Below are 16,167 nucleotides of genomic sequence, written 5' to 3'. Positions count from 1 at the left end.
GTATTCATTTTTCACCCACGGAGTCTTGGCTGATGCTGTCTAAGCCATCACAACTCTACAACGCTTCAATACCGCCACCTGGTGGCCGATCGGCGAGTTACCAAACCGGAAGTGCCCGTTGGAGCTCGGACCGTCCCCTAATTTCGTCCGGCCACTTGTTTATCGTCCCGGGGCTCAATACAGACACCGTGGATATGGATCTTTGCCATAACTCAATAATCAACATGATTTGGACGTGTATTAGTAATATACAAACCGGAAATGGATCGCATCGATCAACATCACATAATTGGGATCTGTTTGCTCCACTCTCATCGCCAAACGCTACGAGGAGACTGACGTGAGTTTCAGCATTTTTCTTTATCATTTTTGATACAAACTGCTCTGATCAATATATCACCCATACTACATAAATCATTTAACGTCGGTCATTGACTTATAAACGACCCCCCCCCCCCCCCCTCCGTTCACCCGCAGATGATCAGACATGACGTTTAAGACCATGTACAGTTGAAATTTTTAATATAGCATGGATCGGTATCAAACTGCATTTGATAATCTAATATATGCTTCTAAGCTCCTTACCGGAAGATGGTACCCCGCTCCTTCTATTGGGCAACTTCAACCTGCCTGACTCATCTTAGTCGGTCCCAGTGGTCTCCCTCCTACAACAATTTGACCTGACTCCCACTGCCATGCCTCCCACCCACAAAGCAGGCAACTCCTTGGATCTCATATTTTCCCGTAACTCCAGCATCATTAACACCACGGTAACTCCCCTACATGTATCTGACCAGTCCTTCATATCCTTCTCACTAACTCTCATGCTTAACCGAAAGGTCTTCACCCCAACTCAAACCGTCTCACTCAGACGTAATCTGGCCTCCCTATCCCCCTCCACCCTCTCCTCTGACATAATATCCGCTCTACCTTTGAGTGACACCTTCTCTGCTCTCCCCACAGAGATGGCAACCTCCACCCTCCTCTCAGCCCTTGCAACCTCCTTTGACAAGCTCTGTCCCCTCGTTGAGAAACCTGCCCGCCGTTCCCCACCCAGTCCATGGCTGACGGATGCAGTGAGAGAACAAAGACTGGTCCTGAGAGCGGCTGAGAGGAAGTATAGAAAGTCACGCCTCACTGCTGACATCGACACATATCACAACCTCTTGTTAACATTCTCCAAAACCATTACGAATGCCAAAGCTTCTTTCTTTCACCATAGGATCGAGGCCTCTGCCAAGAATCTTCGCAAACTGCATGCTACCATGTCCTCCCTCCTCACTCCCCCCCCCCACCCCCTCCTCCCTCATCTTTTTCTGCCGAAGACTTTGCGATCTTCTTTGAGGAAAAAGTGGAGAACATCCGCAGCTCCTTCTCCCAACCCCCACCCATTCCAAACGCTGAATCAAGAACCTCATCCTTCACTCTGTCATCTTTCTCTCCCATTACAGAAGCCGAGACCCTGACACTGGTAACGTCGAACCGTCCGACTACATGCCAGCTGGACCAGCTACCCTCCCCACTCCTCCAGACCATAGCACCGGACATCCTCTCATTCCTAACTGCAACCATAAACTCCTCACTCAACTCGGGGGTGGTCCCCACCTCCCTAAAACAAGCCAGAGTCACGCCCCTCATAAAAAAACCAACCCTGAACCCCACCGTCATAGCCAACTATCGTCCTGTCTCTCTTCTCTCCTTTCTTTCTAAAACACTTGAACGTGCTGTATCCAACCAACTTACTGCTTATCTCTTACAGAATGACCTCCTAGACCCCAATCAGTCTGGCTTCCGGACTGGCCACTCCACAGAAACGGCCCTCATTGCGGTCACAGAGGCACTTCACTTAGCAAAAGCGAAAGGCCTCTCCTCTGTCCTGATTCGACACAGTCAACCATCAGATCCTCCTCGCGGCCCTCGCAGGAATGGGAGTGGCTGGATCTGCGCTGACATGGCTGACATCATACCTCAACGACCGCTCCTACCAAGTGTCATGGAGAGGGACCCCTTCTCTTCTCCCTCTACACTAAATCACTGGGTAACATTATCACGTCTCATGGCTTCTCATATCATTGTTATGCCGATGATACTCAACTCTTCCTCTCCTTCCCTCCCTCAGATATCCACGTCTCTGAGCGGATCTCGGCCTGTCTGTCCAACATCTCCGCCTGGATGACGACCAACCACCTCAAACTGAACCTAAGCTAAACAGAATTGCTCCACCTGCCGGCCAAATCCTCCCCCCTGACCGACCTCTCCATCACAGTCGAGAATGCAGCTGTGACCGCGTCCCCGACCGCCAAGAACCTTGGTGTTGTCCTCGACGACCAGTTGAACTTCTCTGCTCACATCGCAGCGACAACCAGAACCTGCAGATTCCTCCTGAGCAACGTCAGAAGGATACGCCCCTTCCTGACAAAAGAAGCCACTCAACTCCTCGTCCAATCAACAGTCATCTCCCGCCTCGACTACTGCAACGCACTGCTAGCTGGCCTCCCGGCCACTGCCACCAAGCCTTTTCAACTCATTCAAAACGCAGCGGCCCGCCTGATCTCAAACCTACCGAAGTCGGCCCATGTCACCCCACTTCTTAGGGACCTGCACTGGCTCCCCATTGCTGCACGTATCCGCTTCAAGGCCCTCGACCTAGCATACCGTGCGGCAAAGGGAACCGCTCCCGCCTACCTCCGGTCAATGGTCTCTAACTACACACCCTCAAGACCCCTACGCTCTGCATCTTCTGGCCGCCTCAGACCTACTCCTATCCAAGCTCCCGGAGGGTCATCAAAGAGAAGCCGCCTATTCTCAGTCCTTGCCCCACAATGGTGGAATGAACTACCCATCCCAGTTAGGACAGCCGAATCCCGTCCAATCTTTCGCCGTCGACTAAAGACTCACTTCTTCAACCATTATCTGAAATGATTTATATAAAAAAAAAAAATCTAACCCTGACTAACCTTACTGTCATGCACTTGTCCTAATAAACTAACCTACACTGTAACACGCAACACTTGATGAACATTGTTACTCAGCTGATAGAGTTGTACCCTTCTTGCTGTCTTGTCGTACAGAACTTGTAAGTCGCTTTGGATAAAAGCGTCAGCTAAATGACTAAATGTAAATGTAAATGTAAATATATGCATTCATGCCTATATCTCACGTTCTATGAAATACTGCAGAAAACGATAAAAACATATTTATAGTCTAGACGGTATTTTAGTATGAATGTGTGAATGAAAAAGTTAAACATTCCTACATCCTGAACGATAGATAATTGATGTTGAATGGGCCATAGTAATGTCAATTTAGCAATACAATTAAAAAAGTTATAGCCCTGCAAAGAAGGTGAACATCTCCATAGACAAATAGCGCTGGCAGAGGATGGTTTAGGATGGTCAAAGTGGTGGCAGAGAATGGGTTAACAAGTCTGAGTCAGCACCTTCCGAGTCCGAATGCAGTCAATGCTCGAGTCCAAGTCCAAGTCATCAGTGCTCAAGTCCAAGTCGAGTCACAAGTCCTGAAAATCAGTCCAGGACGCGTGAATACTTTCGGCAGCCCACTTGTCCTTCCGCTTTGCTCTGATTGGCCGAGCGCGCGCATGCGCATGAGCCGCGACGCGCTCCTCAGCCAGGCAGGAATACTACGCTCCGCTTAACCCAATTTATACAAATGGAAGTATAGATTACGCCGTAACGAATCATTAAAAAAATATACCGTTAACTGGAATATGTTGTTTCTTTAACGATAGGTTATGTATATAACCTAGTTATATGAGTACTGGCTGAGCGTCCCGCTCTTAAGCCTATTGAGATACCCCTTATCTCCTGTACCTACTGTACTCCACCACGAACACAACTTGTACACCCACACCTGACCGGGTCCCGCCTCTATGGAGGCGTAGCCTATAAGACCATGGCCATGGTCACCAACACACCCTTCCTCGCCAAAATCCCATTCCAGTAAAAGATCCCTCAAAAGGGAACTCAGGGCCGCTTAAGAGCGGGACGCTCAGCCAGTACTCATATAACTAGGTTATATACATAACCTATTGTTATATTTCGTATCTGGCTTATCGCGTCCCGCTCTTAAGCCTATTGAGATATGGGTTAGAGCGGACGTGAGACCCGACAGATGTACCCCCTGAGGACCCGTAAGCCCACATCAAGGGGTTCGGGGAGCCCTGTCACCCCATCCTTCCTAATGAAGGGGGGGCGCAGTCAACTCCACCTGAGTGCAAGCAAGAGGGAACTAGAACCCCTTGAACACACAGCACAGGCAGAACCACGTGTGACCTAACACACTGTGGCCCATACCCACACACTCCTGCTACCCTACCAAAGGACGGGAAGCAGGAAAGGCCACAGACCCCAGAACCGCCTGGGAGACAGAACCCCCGGTAATGTCCATGAGGTAAAACCTTAGAAAGGGGCCCGGGGAGGACCATGAAGCTGCAGCACAGATGTCCTCCACCGAGGCCCCACTCAGGAGAGCGGCAGAGGCAGCCACCCCACGAGTGGAGTGCGCCCTGATGCCCTCAGGGGGATCCTGCCCAGCCAAAGTGTAGCAGAGGGCAATGCCCCCACACAACTAATGGGACAGGCGCTGTTTCGACACTGCCTTACCGGCACGAGAACCACCGTAATAGACAAAAAGCTGATCGGTAACCCTGAGGTCCTGAGTACGGCTGAGGTAAACAAGAACGCGGTCTTGAACGACAGCTGTTCCAACGGCGCCTGCTCGAGCGGCTCAAACGGGGCCAAGGACAACCGACCAATTGAAGATCCCAAGTCGGAGCCAAGGAGCGTTGCACTGGCTTAACGCGTCGAGCGCCAAGCAGGAAACGCTTCACAAGAGGGTGGCTGAACAAGACATCCCCTCAAATCCCTCATGATAGGAGGATATAGCTGCTGCATATACCCTCACCGTCGAAGCCTATCAAGGAGAGACTGGAGGTAACTAAGGACAGCATCCAGGGGGCAGGAGACTGGGTCCCGGCCCCCCGCCTTACACCACACTTGGAACATACGCCATCTGCCCCCGTAAAGCGCGACAGTGGAGGGAGCATGCGCATTCCGGATGGTAACACCATCAGGATCAAGAACCTGCGCCCCTCAACGTACCCGTCCCAACAACTGACCTAACAGATGTATGCGGAAGAATCCCAGGCGGCACGGCATCGGTCCCAGATCTGCCTGACTATGTCCGGACGTAATCCCCATCCGTCAGGATGAGGACCGCCCCGTGACAGTACACCTGTACCCACATTCTCCCTGCCGGGGATGTGGGGAGCCCTCAGGCCGCGCAGATGGAGGACGCCCATAGCCAGCCGCCCGCCGCCTGGTGCAGACGGGGGGAGCGTACTCCTCCCTGTCTGTCGATATACAACACTGACGTCGCATTGTCCGTCCTGATCAACACCGTTTGAGGACCAGAAGGACCGCTTTCAATACCAACACATTGAACGTAGCGCAGACCGGGCAGCATGGTTTACCAGCTGCCCCCTACTGCATTGGCCCGACGCGGCACCAGCGAGGGAGGCGTCGGTGAAAAACGTGACCTGAGACAGCGCCGTAACCGTCCTAGGACGGAACCTCCCGAGCGTGTTGACAACACGCTCTGAGAGGGATGCCCATAGCCCTCCAACCGTTGACTGGGAAGAGGAGTACTCTACTTCCAGTCTACAGCAAACCCCAGGCTGGTAGGGACCTGCCTGGTACGAGACCTGACGATCCACCTTGACCGCGAAGGACCAGAACGTCGTCAGGGCAGAATACACTCCATAACCCCTGACGACGCAGAGGCCCCAGTGCGGCCTCCACGCACTTGGTGAAGATGCGGGGAGCCAGAGAAAACCGAACGGCAGCCTCTGGTACTCATACGCTAACCCTGCAAAGGAAGCGTAGGTAAGCCCTAGGATGGAAGATCGGAGATGCGCATACGCATCCTACAGGTCTATGGAGGAGAACCAGACCCCCACCTGACAGTGTTCAACAGGTAGGAGACGATCCAAAAAATGCTGAACCTTCCCATGGGACAGGTCCAGCCTGGGTCTGACACCCCCCCCTCCCGATTTCTCAGGCACCAGAGAACACCGGGAGGAGAACGCCACGACGATGGCTTGCTTCGTCCACATAGATTGGATCTCGTTGACCAGAGCTGTCACTGCTGGAGACCCTGACAATAGGGTCTGTACCAAACCCGAAAACGGGTGGGGTTGTGTAAACACAAGTCCCCGCCTCAGCGTTCTCTCCATCCACCTCGACATATGGTACTGCCGTAGTCATATGTGATGACACTCCCAACGCACCCGCCACCATGTGGCGCAGGTCCACCAGGAACTGTAGATAGTTGGCCCGGTCCCACCCGCTGTGCGTAGCCAACCCTGGAACCGTGCGAGCAGAGCGTTCCGTGTCGGGACATCTGACCCTGACACCACCCATGAGGCAATCGCACCCAAGGGGGGACCCCGACAGAAAGGGCCGGTTTGATACGGGGGGCTCTCTAGGTGAAAAAAGCCCCTCCACTGAACACCCCTCCAGAACATGCTGAGGAGTTGTTCTGCAGCCGGACATGCAAGGTGTAAGGACCCCATGGGTTCCTACACACCGTAGCCCTGCAGTGATATTACTACCACCCAAATCACGCGTGCCTGCGAGACCACTGCCAATCTTTCAGGAGTGGGAGGCACCAACATGATACCTGGCCTGGCGAAGGCGAGGCCGGGGAAGCCCGCACTGTGTGCCTCAAAAGGTTTCGAGCCCCTCTGCTGACAACACTTATAGTTGACAGACGTAACACCAGGCTCAACCAACACAGCTTATGGTGTGGGAGCCACTTGACAGCACAACATTCTCACGGACAGACCCAGGCTCAGCCATCAACTGGGTGTCAGCCCCTGTCCCCATGAGAAGCGAAAAGTGGGGCCGCCCGCGCTTCAACGAAGGCACGCGGCCCGCAGCCAAAGGAAACAATCAGAGCCCACTTTTTCCGCTGGTGTTGGGGAAGGGAGTGATCGGAGAGCGGGCTGCTCGCGGCAGGACGGTGATGGCTTGTTGTTCAAGCCGAACCCATCCAACATGGCCGATCCCTCGGCCGCCAAGGCTGTCGGCCTTGTGGACACCTGTCGATTCAGCGCCCAGGATACCTCTGGCGGGGGAAAACATGGCCGCCTGTCGAGGGCCTCGTCATCGCCGCTGACGAGGCCGTGCTCTCTCTTCTTCTGGCTGCGCGGTGTGAGGCGGTGTGGGGCCTAGGACAATACCGCCCGCGCTCCAGCAGAAGACCAAAATCCCCTGCGGAGAGGGGAACCTTGAGCGGTTATAGCTTGCAGCTAGGTCAAAGCTAATAACGTCAACAACCTTGCGCGATGTGTCGACGTCGGCTGGCCCTCAAGGCCCCGCCACCAGACACAATTTTTTTGATAGAAAAAACAGCAATTCGAACACAGTTCTAATCGCTGCCAATTCCATACCGTGGCGGTACAGGCTTTAGCAGCCCACCAGCCACTCGCCAGGCCGACCCACCCATGGCGTCGGCCGGGAGGGGCACTGTTTCAATATGTCAAAAGCAAAGGACTGATGTTAACACGGCGCACCATTGGTGGTTGCAAACAGCAACCTCCACTGTGGTGTGCACCATGAAAGGGTTAAATGAATAAAAGAACTAAACCACAAAATACTGTAGAATGAGCAAACCCATATACACAACGTTAAGGGGAGGCGGACCAGAGCGAACTAGTCCCGCCTGCATTCAAAATATTCACAACAGCACACCAGCCCTAGCTTAGCCCATTTACCAAAAAAGGTAAACAAAGCCCCCCCGCATACTCCCCCAATAGTCACCGATTGACCGTCAGCATGAATGGTTGAGAGGAGAGAAAGCTGTAGCATAGACAGCCTTCTCATAGCAGAGTGACAGAACAAAACAGTAGCCCACTACACTACTACAGCCTAGCGTGAGGCGATGTGGAACCCAGATCAACACCGCCTGCGCACAAACACGCAACATGTTTACAATGTCGGCTGGACCCATAGCCCCACTACCCGACGCCAATGTGGATAGGAACTAGCCAGCTGAGCCCTAACCCGCCGTTAAGTCCCATCCTGCAGTAGTATAGCTCTACTGCTACACCGCCGAGCTCACGCATCGGCTCCCAGATGGGGACACCGTTCAACAGACCCCGCCGGAACACAAAGGTAACGTACCTGGCTAGGCTACCTAGCCACGGCCTACCCTGTTGTCAACCCATTTACCCGTAAAAAGGTAAATAGGACTCAGCAAAACCCCCACAACAGCTACCGACTGACCTTCATTGATGAACCGGGCAAGAGGAGGGAGAAGTGACAACATCTCACGGCAGAGACATTAGAACAGCGTAGCAGTAGAGTTCAGCATGTAGCATTAGTATTAGCATGTAGCTAGCATAAGTTGTTTAACAGCACGCTTGTAGGACCGTTTGGAACCCGTTCACCGCAGTGAACGTTCACCAAACCATCCCCCCCTGGCGCCGACACACAACATGGTTGTGTAACAACAACCCAGCATTACTAACACTAATACCCGTGCCTGATGACACAGGGCTCACCATTGTACAAGCCGGCCCGATAGCCAAACCATGTACGCTGCCCCTCGATCTGCTGTCGTCAGACGAGGAACCATCAACATAGGCCCGTCGTGTCGCTGAAACATGCTTTGAAGATGCCAGGGGCACGCAAACCTCCGGTAAGCTTTCAACATTATGCAATTCCTCCAATCTTTTTCATACTACTAGTTATACAAGGTGCACTGCATCCAATATGATGGAACGAAAATAGAGGAAGGGTGTGTTGGTGACCATGGCCATGGTCTTATAGGCTACGCCTCCATAGAGGCGGGACCCGGTCAGGTGTGGGTGTACAAGTTGTGTTCGTGGTGGAGTACAGTAGGTACAGGAGTTAAGGGGTATCTCAATAGGTTTAAGAGCGGGACGCGATAAGCCAGATACGAAATATAACCATATGTTGGATTATGTAATTGGTTTGTCATGACAAACCAATACAAAATTGCGCGTCTCGGGCATCGCTGAGCTCATCAACAACCCTCCATGCTCTCTCTCCCGCCACCAGCGCAGCCTCGCAGACCGGCGTCGGCTCCAGTAGCTCCGGCAGCAGAGAGGATGGCTGCAGCCAAGACCGTGAGCGGCATCGCTGAGCTCATCATGGTGTCCGCTGGACGAAGCCAGAGACGGATAGTTGCAATGCATCTGTCAGTCATACTTAACTATGTGTTCACTGTTGTGTTACTGCTTCTCGGCATAAGGCCCATAATAAGACCGTCTCTGGCTTCGTCCAGCGGACACCATGATGAGCTCAGCGATGCCGCTCACGGTCTTGGCTGCAGCCATCCTCTCTGCTGCCGGAGCTACTGGAGCCGACGCCGGTCTGCGAGGCTGCGCTGGTGGCGGGAGAGAGAGCACGGAGGGTCGTTGATGAGCTCAGCGATGCCCGAGTTGCGCGATTTTTTATTGGTTTGTCATGACAAACCAATTACATAATCCAACATATGTGTAAAGAAACAACATATTCCAGTTAACGGTATATTTTTTTAATGATTCGTTACGGCGTAATCAATACTTCCATTTGTATAAATTGGGTTAAGCGGAGCGTAGTATTCCTGCCTGGCTGAGGAGCGCGTCATCATCAGCCATCTTGCCCACATCCTAACCTACAGATGGCTAGCTTTTTTAAGGGGGATGGGGTGGGAGGTTGGCTCAAGTTTATGTTAAACTTAAAACGACAACAAATGTTCTAAGCTTGCTAACGCTAACTATAGACGGGTTTCTCGTCCACGTCAGACTCAAATGTGCATGCGCATCAAGGAGGCAAAAGGAATGTCATATTTGCATTTGTTAGCCATGCAAGAGATCTAAACAATCAATCCATGCCAAAGCTAGATCATTTATGCAAAAGGTGAAAGACTCACATTCACGCTGATTTGGCTAAATGACATCCATACGTCAGGGGAGTGTCATGGTTTCTGTATAGAGCCCTGGCTTTTTTTGCACTGCAACTCGTTCGGTATAGGGGCAACTCAGTCACATGATTCTGCAAGTGATTGGCTCGAATATGACATGTTTATGAACAAGAAACCTGTCTATATAACATTAGCTATATCTAGCTAGCTAACATTAGCTAAGATGTAGTTAGTTAGCTAATTAACAGTCAACATCACGTTACATTAAATTGATGTTGTCGACTGTTAACCAACTGTTACCAAGCTAACCATAGCTAGCTATATCTAGCGAATGTTAGCAAACTTAGAGTCTTTGTTTATCACAAGATCCTCAGTTTTGTTTCTTTTGGCAACATCTATTAGTGATACGCTGCTGTTGTGTTTTTGTACTGTATTGATGTGCTTTCCATCTTGAAAATGTATTAAACTACGGGATGAGCCTGATTCCGAATATGAATACAGGGAAGCACAGAGAATTGGATAATGAGATGGACACAGATATTCTTATTACCAGGGGTGTAAAGTACTTGAGTAATTGTACTTCGTTACAATACTTAAGTACTGTTTTGGGGGATTTGTACTTTACTCAAGTATTATTAGGTTTGTATACTTGTACTTTTACTCAATTACATTTCAGAGAAAAAAAAAACTTTTTACTCCTTACATTTAAAATGCAGACCTACAAAGTACAAATCTCACAGGTCCAACGATTTTAATTAGTATATTTGTTTCTCTAGCCAAACTAACATTAACGTTATTAATCCTGCGGCCGCACTTTATTTAAAGACAGCCAATCAAATCCCCATCAACGGAAAATGAACCCGCCCATACCCATGCTGATTGGTCCTTGTGCAAGACTAGAAAGCGGGGATCTCTGATGAAACACCTGCTATCAGAAGAATAGACAGTCAGAAAAAAGGTTTTTACTTTTACTTTTTAGTACTTAAGTACATTTAAAAGAAGAAACTGTTGTACTTTTACTCAAGTGTGTTTTTAGCCAGATACTCTGACTTTTACTTGAGTAAGATTTTGACACGGTACCCATACTTTCACTTAAGTATAATTTCTGGGTACTTTTTACACCCCTGCTTATTACACAGATATTAATATTATTATTTTGGAAAAGATTGTGTTATGAGCTCCCGCCTAGACGCACCACCTGTTCACCGACCAGAACTACCTGTAGGATAGGGCCGCCCTGTCTCTTTGTTTGGATCCAGGAAATATTAGTAATAATCATATTTTAAAAGTTGTGCTTCAAATAAAGAAAAAGGCTGGCATTTCTCCCGTACATTTTCAAAAGCCTAGAGAAAGCTTGTCTTATTAAATCATCATCATGAATTATGCATGTGAAATTAATGATATTTATCATGTGCGAGTGCACGTTTTTGGAGACCTATTTCAGAACCAACCCGAGATGCCAGTGTCAGTTTAACGATCAGACATGGAAAGCGATGTTATTGTAACGGAGCGGTATTCACTCCTCATTCCTCATATGGAAACAGCCCACACATTTCTTGTATAATATGCTATTTATCATTCTTATGTATGAATAATTATTTGATTTATGATAGACTTTAGAAACTAAATCTTGAATATAGGAGAGACGTGAGCATATTTTATATATATCTTTTTTAAAGATTAGTTTCTGACGTTCATAAGTATCATGCTTAAACGTTTTCTGCTCTATGAAGTTGATTTTGTTTTCAGAACATCACACAAATATTAGAATAGATTCAATGTTATTGTCAGAGAACAACAGAATCCTATGGGCAGCCTACATATCAGTCTATAAGCTGCTTCAATAGAACACACCTTATTTAGCAGGGGAGGGACGGCGGGGTGTGTACAAGGCCTGCTTCGCTTGGCTGCCGAGGACTATGATGGTCCAGTTCTACACCGCCATCATCCAGTCCATCCTCACCCTCTCCATCATCACCTGGTTCCCTGCAGCCACGGTGAGGGACAAGGCCAAGCTGCAGCGGTTGATACGATCAGCGGAGAGGGTGATCGGCTGCCCCCTTCCCTCCCTCGAGTCTCTACATTTCACCAGGCCAGGGCCTTGAGGAGGGCGAGGAAGATCATGGCAGACCCCGCCCACCCGGGCCACGGCCTCTTCATCATGCTCCCCCACGGCAGGCGGCTACGACTGCCAAAGACACTCAGGTCCCGCCATAGACTCAGCTTCTTCCCCTCAGCAGCTCGCCTGGTAAACAAGTCAGGTTTCCCCCTGCCCCCCCCCCCCCCCCCCCCCCCCTCTATGGCGAGCTGCTAGGGCTGGACCTCTGGACTTGAACTGTGCTGCACTGTATCCATGTCTCCAACCACTGCACTTTACTGTCTTATTGTTGTCTCACTGTTCTGTCCTGTTTTGCACTTATTTATTTATTATTATGTTTATTCCTATTTGTGAAAAAAAATCATGCACTGTAATGTCGAATCACGTTCCATTTGTTTATACAATATGGTGAATAAAGTTATCTGAATCTGAATCTGAATCTGCTGTTCTACACTCTTAATAAAAAGGGTGATAAATATCACTAACAGTAATTTGGCTTGTAATCATCTACAGGCTGCGAGAAAAAGAGAAAATTCCAATAAATATAACAGGCAAAGAATGTAATACTATTACTGTTATATAATACTGTTGTAAATATCTTTTTCATTTTCTGATTGTTCAATGTCCCCCAGTTAACACTTTCAGTGCCGGCCATAACGTTGATTAATGGCCTTGAGTGCCATCATCCACTTCAATGTTAGCGTTAAAAACGCATAATCTATGTTTTAAATGATGGCTATGTGTCTAATCTGCCCGTCGCTTATCAATGACTTGTTTGCAGTCAACATTGTCGAAACGGGTTGTTTTTTAATCGGTTCATATCCTTTTTATAGCATTTCGAAAAGCTATCGTTTTCTCAAAAATGTCCGGAAAATAGAAAGATTCCCTCATAAACGGCATTTATTGGAATATGCTCGAATACACTAGACACGTTGTCATTTGTTGGCCAATTTATGAATCGTTTTCAAATAAATGCTAGATTATCGATAGTATATGTGTACTTATGCACGCTATAGAAGCGAGGACACGCTGTTATCTCAGTGAATACAGCTCTGATTATCCTAAAACTGGTAACATAGACTCCTTACCTTAGATCAGATGTTCTCCAAAAAGATTATTCCAATTCCTGATCGCCATTCCAAATATCGATCGCGTTTATTGATTGATTATTGGCTGCTGTAAATATATATTCCAGGCTGCTTTCCAACTCGCGATCACTTCCCTCATCATCAGATCCCTCGCCAGCATAGTGGAGCCAGTTGGCTCCCCCCACACAGATCCACCAGTATAATCGAATGGCCTGCAGTTACACAGGGATAGACGATAGGGGGCGGTATTTTCCCATCGGAGCTCTTGGAGGGGCTGCTATACCAAGGGGAGACTCGTTGATGAAATATGACCTCTGGACTTGAACAATATTAAATCAATTTGATGCTTTGAAGGCACAACAATTGCATTTCCAATTGCAATTCCATTTTGATGGTTGAACAGATACAGATAACGATATCTCCACACATCCCTAGAAACTACTACTGAGTTCAAAATTCAAAATCCCCTGCCTTAGCAGAGACAATTGACATGATGAACAAAAATATTGTGAAAACATAAATCAATTCAAATCTAGACTAAAAAAAATCTATTTTCGATAGGTACAGAAGGGAAGAAGAGCTATAATTGCATATTAATAAAAAATAATACGTATGATACTGTATTGTACGTTATATCATATTACATTATATAATCATATTATAATTAATTTGTTCAAAAAGAGGATATGGAGAGGGCTTCAGCGTTCTTGGTTTTGTTTCGAGGTGCTCTTTGGATTAAATCCGGGGTATGATTAGTTTATAAAAAAGTTGAGATCCAAGGCAGCTCTACAAGTTTTAAAATGCCTTTATCTTATGGCTCACATTATTTAGAGAATTTTAAAATAAACCGACATGTTTCAGCCTACACAGGGCCTTCATCAGGGTGTTGATTAATCTATAATTAATTTGTATATTATATTGAACTATATTTACAGTATATACTATTATATTATGGTACTATATTATATTGTATATATCATGTACTATATCTCATATCAGATTATATATGTGTTGTATACACTATTGTGTACTATATACTATTATATATACTATTATATACTGCAGGTATACTATACTGTAATGTGTAGGGGAGAACAGGGATAGTTGTCACACTTTTTACTCTAGTGTGAATTGCTCATCATCAAAACATCTTTCAATAGTCATTCCTACATAAAATTTAACCTTAAGATGTTGGCTTGAAATGTGTATCACTCTCATTTTCCAACATATTGTAACAAAGAGTTAATCACCTATCAAAGACACTCTGACACATTGTGACAACCAACCCCATCATGGGGATTGTTGTCACACACTATGGGGTTGGTTGTCACCATGTGTTTTAATGGGAAACATCTTAAAAAGAAGACAAGAAGGCAGAACTAAATTAGAAAGTTTAATTGCATTGACAAGTTGACAAATACATAACTTAATGCATCTTAACATGAACATAAACAGGAAACACATCTTTAGGCCATCCTATATAACAAAATAAGAACACAATCAATCGGCCTAAAAATAATAGCCTACACAACATGTGACAACCAACCCCAAAGAAAATGTGACAACCAACCCCAACTGGAATGTCTTGATAGCATCAATGCTAACAGCCATCTAACAACTAGTTAGCTAGCTAACAACAATCTAAACTATAGCTATCCCTTCACACTTTTTAAGGGTAATAATTGTTTCATTATAAACCAATTGTGTAAAAGCATAGAAGAAAAATACTGAGGAGCGGAATATTTACAAATGGACATGAAAAACACAAAAAGTCCTCTCACCTCAAGTGCAGCTGTTGCACTCCAAAGATGACAATGTAGGTGAACTCTGACCCCAATTCTGGACATTTAAATACCAAAATATGGGAGACAGTCTGTCTGGTGGTGAAATATAATGAATAATAATAATAATAATTTAGGACCTGCTCAGAGGTCATTAATCGGCATGCATGCGATGCATGTATGCGATTCGTCTCTGCGATTAACCCATCCCGTCGTCCTTCCCCCCCAAGGGCAGCCGGGAGCAGACAGGCGTCAACGTGAGCCGCGCCAGGGGACCAATCCAAGTGCTCCTGTCTGTCTTCGTCAAGGACGCCACAGCGTGAAAACCTACCCTTGTGACAACGTCCCCCGTTCTCCCCTACTGTAATGTGTACTATATGTGTGTACTGTAATGTGTACTATATATGTATGTATGTATGTATGTATGTATGTAAATGAAAAAAAAGAAAGAAAACGAAACAAAACGTAAGTCTTCAGGGGTAGGCCTGACAAGCCTAGTGCTTCTCCCTAGCCCTTTTCGGACAATTGGACAATGCTGCAATAGCAGCTGGTGAAACTTTGGCGATTTATGGAATGACCGTTGTTATGTGTCTAAACCCCGAAATAAAAAATAACTGAACTGAACTGACATTGAAACACCTTGTTCAAGCTAAAGAGCCTGCATGACCAAGACAAAGCTATATCTCTTTATTAAATTAATTAAAATTAAATACCCATTTCCTGTAGATTCTGGAGAGACAAGAGCAGCCGGAATTACAGTACGGCACACTTAAAGGGTTATTTCACTTTAGTAGAACATGTAAAAGATCAGAAGTCTTACCTCTATCAGTCGGCGGCTGGGGGGCGCAGCGGACATTGCGCTCGTCACCAACGCAAGAGACACCGGGTTCGAATCCGGCTGTCGGCATTGCCTCCGGCTTGGTCCGGCTATCATACTAACTCAATTGGCAGAGTTAGCGGGTGGGAAGTCGAAGGGTGGTAGTCTGGTCGTTGTGAACAGCGACTCCTACAGGTCGGTTGGGGCGCCTGCACAGCAAAGTCAGGAAAATGGCGGGGGCAGTGTGAGCCTCCTACACGTTACTCCTCGCCAAATGAGAGTCCACGCTGGCAGGTGAAAAGATGTGACAGGCTGCCTCCACATGTATCAGAGGGGACATGTTTCAAGTTTCTTTAATAGTTGTCATACAGAAGTACAGAATACTTTTATACAAAATGCTTCTTACTGTTACGCCCCAGAGACTGTGCTAGA

The sequence above is a fragment of the Notolepis coatsorum genome, assembly GCF_963971535.1.
Source record: "Notolepis coatsorum genome assembly, chromosome: 5".
NCBI classification, from domain to species: Eukaryota; Metazoa; Chordata; class Actinopteri; order Aulopiformes; family Paralepididae; genus Notolepis; species Notolepis coatsorum.
The sequence above is the reverse complement of the archived record's forward strand: the minus strand, read 5'-3'. Positions refer to the sequence as shown.